The sequence below is a fragment of the Perissodus microlepis genome, chromosome 17 (assembly GCF_051167445.1).
Source record: "Perissodus microlepis isolate ML-2025 ecotype Zambia chromosome 17, ASM5116744v1, whole genome shotgun sequence".
Classification (NCBI taxonomy): Eukaryota; Metazoa; Chordata; class Actinopteri; order Cichliformes; family Cichlidae; genus Perissodus; species Perissodus microlepis.
In genome coordinates this window covers 23,770,236-23,779,690 of record NC_140477.1, presented here as the reverse complement: position 1 = coordinate 23,779,690, position 9,455 = coordinate 23,770,236, and positions in this window count along the sequence as shown.

The window sequence follows — 9,455 nt, the reverse complement described above, 5'->3', positions numbered from 1 at the left end:
TGTTTAATAACGAAGAACATTAAAACATTACTGTTGGCCACATGTCGGCAAAGTCGTGTGACATTAGTGATGTTTGTGCTTTCAGCGTTAACTTGGTTTTAAAGCCTCTACTGATATATATATATATATATATATATATATGCCATATTATATTTACATTACCACAGTGAGATGATTTTAGTCTCATGACCAACATTAGCTAATTGTTATTTACTAACTAATCTTGAAATACCTGTTCGGTACAGAAATGAAGCCCAACAATCATGTTTTACAGTCCTGTGGTCTCAGCCTCAGATACTCAACTAATCAAAGTGATGTCATGACAAAAATGAATGACCAACAAAACATTTTTTCTCCTTCATTTCTGTCAAACAATGCTGTATGTGACGTTTCTCGCGGTTAGTATCATGGTTGCTAGGCAACCTGAGCAGCACGGCGAAGGCTAGACCGTCCCATTTCACAAGCCTCTCACTTCCGCACTTCTCGTACTTACAGTACGCACCGTACGTAGTACGCGTAGTGCGCGTACTTCAAGCGTGCAGACCCTGAATTGGGACACAGCCAGTGACTAAATACACATGAGGGATGATCAGGGGAAGTGGCCACACATGGGAGCACAGCTGACACACATGAACCTAAAGACAGGACAGGAAAAGTGAAACTAAATACACTGACATTGAATACAGACTTTCAAAGTAAAACGGGAAACATGGAGATTAGACATGACATGAACTAAACATAACCACGCAGACATCACGCATGACAGGTAGACGCACGAACCAGGGAGACTGAGTACAGGGAGATGACATAAACAACTAAGAAACAAAGGGCTAAACAGCACCCTAGAAATTAACTAGATGAACTAAGCTAGAGCATAAATCAATACAAAAGATACATAAAACTCCTCAACACTGGGTCACACGACCCAGGACCATGACACATAGCTTTCTTGTTATTACAAAAGGTGTTAGTCATACCGTTTGTGCTGTCTGTCTGATGTCTGTCTTCACCCTTCTGTTCTCCTCCCAGGCTGAAGAATTGAAAAAATGTTACTACTACCATAGTCAAATAAATATCTACTATATTACCAAAAAATATTTATTGTTAGCTGAAAATGACAAGTGGTGGAGGAATTTTTCAAGGCATTTCTTTAGGAAAAAAACAATAAAACACTATTTAAAAAACAAAACAAAAAAACAACCCACCTCACTGCACATAAAGCTGTACTTTTAGAAAATTGTGCATAAAATATCAATAGTAGAAATCATTATTTTGCAGAAAAAAATGTGTCTCATTAATGTTAAATGGATTAATATTACTGCTGGATGTATTTAAGACTGAGCTCATTTTAAATAATATTTCTGTTTAATGTTCAGCACCATATTCTATAAATCACATTTTGTGGTGACTGTCCTGTGAGGATCAAGTGTCTGGAAAAAAATCAGTTGTTCATGATCTCAAAAACATAGGCATGCATCTTTTCAAAGACGATATTATTAATACAAATGATGAAAATGAATACAAGTGTTGGAAAAACAGCTGGCCAAACATATTACATTCAGATACTGTAACAGATGCTGATGTGAAAATGCTGTGAGTCTCAGCTTGCCTGTTTTATTAGGCCGGACATGGTCAGACCTGTCACCCCCTCTTGATCATTCAGCTTTCTTTGCTAATAATGTATTAATGGAGTTATTAACAACTTTTTCACACATGTTGGTGGTTAACAAGAAGAGACTCGTCTCTTACAATGCAAAATCCCTGATGCTCTCCAGTTGCTAATGATAGCCATGTTTCTATACGAAGCACAGATCATAACTGATATTAACGCAGTAAAAGTTGACTGGCAGCAGCTTGCCTCTCACAATGGTCTCCCCTCAGTTTCCTATCAAAGACCAACGCCCATTCACAAACCACCAGAAAGATGCTTCTTGCCTCTCAGCTTGCCCAGCTCCGCTCAACGTTAACAGTAGATGGACTCATGATCAGAGACAGAGATGACTACTGTTTGCAGCAAGATTGAAATATTCACAGCTGCCACAAGATGGCAATAATGTAAAGGATGGATGGATATATTAACTGACAGGGCTTCCTTGGGCATTTTTGTATATATTTTTTCCTTTTATGTTTGATTTGGCAATCATTTTGGCTGTATTATACCTCGGGCCTTAGATTGTTGCAGGAAATTTTTTTGGTCAAATTTTTGAAATCCGCTGCCTTTTACTCCTGTCATCCATACTCTGTTGATGGACTTTCAAACTCCTGAAAATATCATGTTTGATTATTTTTGATTTATGAAAAAAGAAGAGAACAAAATTCTGTTCTCTGAACATTTTATGGCAGATTTTGTGCGTGTACAATTTTGTCAATGAAGGTGTCGAAGTGTGCAAAATTTGAGGAGGGCACATGAGTTAAGACAGCGATGTCTGAGATGTGGTGTCTTTTATATTATGTCTATTTAAGTTAGTTTATATTTGACACGGCAAACACTGCTTTCCTTGCTTGTCCTTGATGGAATAGAATAGAATAGAATAAACCTTTATTTTCCCACAGATGAGAAATTTTGGGGTGTTACACAGCTCTTATAGCAATATATATTTTCTATGTTGTACTTTAACATAATTTCATCACATATGAATAATCATATTTAAATATACTTTCCTTTACACTTCAACAGGATTTATCATCAGCTAAGTCTCACATAAGCATTATGACTCATTATAATTCTGACATGATATCTTTCTAACTCATTTACACAGCATTACTTTTTCTTTTTGTGACAGTGTTTGTCAATCACATTATACGTAATATAGCTTCTTTTTAAAATCATATATATTACTTTGATTAGAACTAAAAATGATTTACTATTAGCAAAAGCACAAGCTGACAAACTCTGTTTTGGCACGCTGACATAAAAGGCTGGATGTCAAGTCCTTCTTATCTCACTCAGATGTAATGAGAGGTTAGCTGGGGGACTTAAATTTCTTTCAGTCCCACCAACCTTTCTCAAAAACAATCACCAAATACTTGTATAGACTTCTTGAGTCAGCTGAATGGGAAGAACAAGATCCTGGCAGTCAACACCTACACCCTGGTGAAAATCAGTTATCCTGTTGGGATAATAAAGTGGCCAAAGGAGGAGGAGAAGCTGCTGACATCAAAGCAAGAAAAATACAGAAGCAATGGTGAATGCTGGGAGCTACAGACCTCTTCTGAAGTTCAATTTTCAGTTCAATTTCATTTGTATAGCACCAAATAATAAATAGTTACCTCAAGGTGCTTTAGTACAACAATACAAAGAAAACAGAAAACTCCCAACAATCAAATGACTCCTATGAGCAAGCGCTTTGGTGACAGTGGGAAGGAAAACTCCCTTTTAACAGCAGGAAACCTCTGGCAGAACCAGGCTCAGGGAGGGGCAACCATCTGCTGTGACCGGAGGAAGACAGGACGAAGCCTGTGGAAGAGAGCCAGACATTAATAATAACTAATGATTAAATGCAGAATGATGTATAAACACACAGTGAGTGAAAAAGGTGACTAAAAAAGAAACCCACCCTAGACACACGTCCAGGCTGGACTACTGGAATTCGTTATTATCAGGATATCCTAAAAACTCTGTGAAAAGCCTCTAGTTGATCCAAAATGCTGCAGCAAGAAATCCTTAAAATCCTTCTCACCACATACAAGGTCTTGCATAAAAGGCCCTATTTGATCCACGTGACCTTATAGTACTGTATCACCTCATTTGAGCACTGCAGGCTTACCTGTGGTTCCTAGGATACTTAAAAGTAGAATGGGAGGCAGAGCCTTCAGCTTCAGCCCCCTCTTGCTTGGCACATGCTCCCAGTTTGGATTTGGGAAACAGACAAATCTGAAAATCTTTGCAGAAAGTGAGCAGTGCACTGCAGTGAGAAGAGTCACGCAGTTTCTTGTCTTTGACACAGTTGGGTCAAAGCTGCATGAAATCTTTGGATCATTTGAAAAGCTGAAATTTCTAGAACTGCTTAATTTGGATAACTTCTTAGATTAAAAAAGAGCCTTTAAAGAAGCTTTTGAATCACTGAAACAAAGATATAGACATGTTTTCTAAACTCCCCACTGTTACACACCATGCTCAGCATGTGTTTCATGCACTGGATGGTCTGCACTGCAGATTTTACATACCCTAGCCTTCTCTTTCCACTACCCTGGATTACCACACAATGATAAAGATGATTATTTGTACAAAACTGCACATTTGTACAGTTTACATTTTTGTAGTTTATCGTGTAACAAAGCAGAAGATTTCTTTTGTTGTTCTTTTTAATAAGATCTTTTGCAGCAGATTCAGGGAGCAGTGCCTGGGAAGGCTGGCCAACTTGCTCGGTGGCCACGGTCTAATCATGCCTCCCCTGTTTCAGTAGCATGCTGAATCCTGGAAAAGGAAGAGCTGTTTATTTAAAAGATAAAACTGTTAAATTCTAATTTTATGCTGTAAATACATATCAAGAATGACAGTAAAAGTGGTAAAGCTTTGGTAATTTTCAGTGGGTTTGCTCATTAATTAAGAGATTAATATATTTAAATATGGACGTTTTCAACACAAAATTTTGCAGACTTGACTACTGGATAAACAGCACAAATAACAATGCAGACCTGGTTCATGCAAATGAACAGGTCTGCATTGTTATTTGTTACAAACAAACAAACAGCTTTCAAATCAAAATTCTAAAAAGTGCCTTGTTTTATAAGCGCTATAGAGGGCAAACTTCTTAGGAGAAAATCTGTTGCTATTTGCAGACACATTCATATTGTAGCAATCATTAACTTTATTGCAATATGACTGAGGTTTTTAAATGTAGCTGCTTAGTGATATCACAATAAATATGGGTATGGTTAGCAATTCAGCACTGGAGCCAATGTCTATGCCCCACTATTATTTAAGGTCAAGACTTTTCCCACTTGCCCAAAATGAATTCGATATTTCTCAACAATTACAAATTGTGCAAACCATCTTGATATGAATATTAAGCTAACATTCGAGAGACTTAATTCTAGGTGTAAGCGTCACAGTGGATGCTTTTGTGTCAGAGTAAGTGAGGATGGAACACAAAAATATTCAGGAGTTTTCTCATCTTTTACAGCATATACTCCCTTTGAAAATTGGCGCAATAAACCAAAAGCTGAAGAAAACAATGTATCAGCATATGGGCATTACCTGTGGAAAGATTGATGCTCCTGAAGCGAAACAGAGAAAAGTTGGCACCATCTGTGACAGTTCAAATTTAATATTGAATATCAGACATTAAAAAGTGAGTGGATGACCACACTTTACACAACAGCAGAGTGTTGTGCAATGTGTCTGTGCGTAAACAAGCAAATAAGACCGAAAATATTGATTCATGATAGGAAACTGCTAATGAAGCACGTTGGGAGAGTGCGGGAAATGGTTTTATAGCGGTGGAGTCTTTGGAAGCCAGACAGCAAATTTTTTTCAAAGGTGAATTTTCATTTTGGTCTTTTGCTGCTGGTTCAGTGCATTTTTGGAACTTCCAAGAATCTGCAAGATCTGTGCTTTCTGTGCTTTCAGCAGAGACGTTGTCCGTGTACATGCGGTCAGGTGAAAGAGGGGATGTGTACTTTGTGTTGGCATCTTTTCACGGAATTCATTTACCTGCTCTTTGTTTGTTTAGGCTGTGTTTGGTGGTCATAGAAATGTTTTTGCGAGCTTTTAGCTGGGATTTTAATATACCAGACATGTCCATATTTAAATTACAGACCTGGTGGCACAGCACATGAAACCAGATTCCTTGGCGAAGGGGGAGCATACAACATATCGCATTCCATAATCCATGAAGAGGTCCATGCCAAGGCGCTCAAATGGGACCTCCATAAAAAGTAGTGAGTGCAAAGGCATTCTCAGAACGGTACCTATTCCTCCTTGGGCCACCAGCATGCCTCCACCGAGGCCTGGAACTTCTCCAAGACTGCCCGGTGGTCGTCTTCCTCCCCCATCTGGTGGAATGTGGACCAGGGGGAGAAGAGAAGGTGCCAGAGAGAAGCCAGATCTAGTGATCAGGTGTATGGCAGCTAGCTCCCCTACTATGTTTGCCAGTGACTCCACTGCCTGCATGGTTTGACATGTAGTCCAGGGCTGTTGGGAACCTCTGTTACACGAATCAGTGTTATCTATTGCCAGCACGACACACACACACACACACACACACACACACACACACACACACACACACACTTTTTCAGACTTAATTTCTTTGGACCTCAGAAAAAACCCATAAATTTTAAATTAAAATGTATAGTTACGTCCAGAATGTTCAGTCTGTTTCATCCTAAGTCATCCAAAACTAATGTAAAGCTGAAATAATGGAGACATGGAGAGAGAAACATTTGGTGCTGGTTTTGCATCCACTTGAGTGTGAGTATGTGTGCGATCGTTAGAAAGTATTCAGAAGTGTAGAATAAATGTATAAATGTGTAGGTAAATGATGCTTGTATCAGGAAGCGCTTTGAATGCTCAGAGTTGAAAAATATAGTTATAATATAGTAGCACAACTCTACTTATTGTCTACCACTAACATGACAACATCAATGTTGATGATTGGTGAAGAGTACCTTAATAATGATACTCTTTTCCCATTCTATCACATACCAAATATAATGGAAGTATTGCACTTAAATTGAGTGAGTGAGCTCTTAACACCTATTTTTTCATAATATTTTGTATGTGGACTGCAAGGCTAGGAGCTTTTTGTAAATCTGTCTCAGTGGGACTGAAAACAGAACAATTTGGACATTAAAACAGGTTTTGTCCGTGAAGTGTAATTTTTAACCCAACATCCACTGACAGGGGTTGTTTCTTAATACTTTGTAAGTGGCTGTTATGGTTTTATGTGAAAATCCCAACAGACCTGCAGTTCCTGACATATAATTAGTTATTATAACTTGTTTTTACATTTTAAACTAAATAACAGCAAGGGGATATTACAAACCTTCATAGTTTTCTATTATTAACTGTTTAAATTAAAATTTATGGTTATGTCCAAAACAGTCTGTTTAATCCTAAGTCATCCAAAACTAATGTAAAGCTGAAATAATAGAGACATAGAGAGAGAAACATTTGGAGCTGGTTTTCTCTTCCTTTTTTTCTTTCTTTTTTTTTTTTTTACAAGGGGAATGTGAAGAATGACGCAAGAGGGAAAACAAGCAAGAAACCAGTTTGTTATTGTAAGGGATCCTGGTTGTCAAGGCATTTGAGGGGGAAACCCACACAGCTGTTCTCCATCTAATGTTACATTCACATCTTCTAAAATATGAACTGTACAGGATGTTCAAGGTTTCACTAGATAAGCAAGAAAAAAAAAAAAAAAGAACACTTTCCAGTACATGTGACCAAAGACAGCACCCACAAAGGTCTACCCAAAATATTATTAATTATGATTTTTTTAAAGATCCTAAACATAACCAATACCATTATGTATCAGTGCTTCATTATCCTATAAAGACATTCAATAGGCGTATTCCCACATTAAGTCAATGCATCATAAAGACAGGTTTAGAGGGACCAAAGTATGGAAAGTTGGAGGAGGACAGTTGGCAGAGTTGGTTAACATCTCCTTAGGGTTTGCTGGTTTCTGATTGGCTAGTGTTGGAGGGGGAGGAGAGAACAATGAGAGTATCTTGCTGTGCTGTTGAGCACCAGGCAGGATTTCATCATGTGAGAGGCCCAGTGTACTCTTTAACACAAAGCAGATGTCCACAACTTCAGCAGTGGCACTATCACTGTAAGGAAACAGCAATTCCTTGTCTCATGTCATCCATTTGTAAGGACTTGAATGTTGTTTATCATTATGACCTCAGGTTTTTAATCCTAATGTTTATATGAATCATAACTGACTCTTAGATAATTTGGGTGGTCTTTTCTGGCTGAAACACGTGTTGTTTTTCAGTGTTGTTTTTTTCATCTATAAGCCTATTAGTCATATCAAATCTGATGACTGGCTTTCTCTTCAGATTTGTTTTTGATGAATAATAAGATTAAAATCCAACAAATAATAAGAAGTGTGCTATTGCATAGGCACACTTAACTAGCTAGAGAAATACAGAGAAGGTTAACAGACACTGAGAGAAAACTAAGGGCAAGACAGCACTATTCCTACACAATGTTGTGCTTTCTACTAGAAAACAGGTGTGAGACTAGTTTCATTCTTTGTAAAACTTTCTTATTACCTTCCAGTGGGGTCCTAAACACCCCACACCTTCACACTCATATCCCAAGATGCTTCTCACTCCTGCATCTTGCCTTTTGTCGGACAATACTTTCTGAGGCCTTATTTGAGGTCTAAATGTCTGTTTAGGTTCTCAGTCATCCAGCTCATGGTAGTCTAAGGAGCTTGGGAAGAAAACAACTGGACTTCATTCTCCATTATTTGATTCTGCTTTTCCTCTGTTAAATTGCTTCAATAAAATATCCTGCATTAAAAACGTCTAAATTGTGGAGTCAATACCTAAACCATTTAGACAAGAGCACAAAGATACCAAAACCAAAGACAGCCAGGTTAAGTGGGTGAAAAGCCTATTATAAAAAAAAAAAAGTGCTAGCCAAAGGACTCAATTTTGCCATTTCTCCACAACAGCTTTCCATAGTGGATCTCATCACAGCCACAGAAACAGAATTAAGGATTAATAAATTAACACAATCTGAAGCAGAACAAATCACAATGAAGGTTTCAGCTACCCTCTCCAGTACAGAAATTTCTCCATCCAACCTCACAATACAAGAAAAGAAGGCCATCACGTCCCTGAGCAAAGACCAAAACATCACAAAACATTAGCAGCCGACAAGGGAGGTGCACTGTTGTTCTAAACTCTGTGACAACAATACTTATGAAGTCTTAAAGCAAGCCCCCACAAGTAACTACGAAAAGAAAGTCATCAGACAATAACTTGAAATGGAAAAATCCATTGACCATTCTACTTACCATCATCTGTATCCAGAGGATGCTAAACCCTGTATAGATGGACTTCTGAAGATCCACAAAAAAGAAATCCTCCTTAGACCCATTAGTAGCAGTATAAACTCAGCCACCTACAACATTTCCAAGAACCTCACCACCCACTAGCTCCCCTTGCCTGGAACACACTCCATCACATCAAGCTGACTTCACAAAAAAGGTCCAGAACCTTACACTGGGATGGAGATGAAACCATAGTGTCCTTTGATGTGGTCTCCCTTTTCATTTGTATCCCTTCAACCAGTGGAGAGTGTCAGAAAACAACTACAGCAAGACAGCTCCTTAGAAAACAGAACCAGCTTTACCCCCAATCAGCTTTGCACACTGTTAGATTTCTGCCTTAAGGCCACATATTTTAAACACAACAAGGGTTTCTCCAGACAAAAACATGGATGTGCCATGGGCTCCTCAGTTTTTGGCTCTTTTAAAGCAACAGCACCTAGC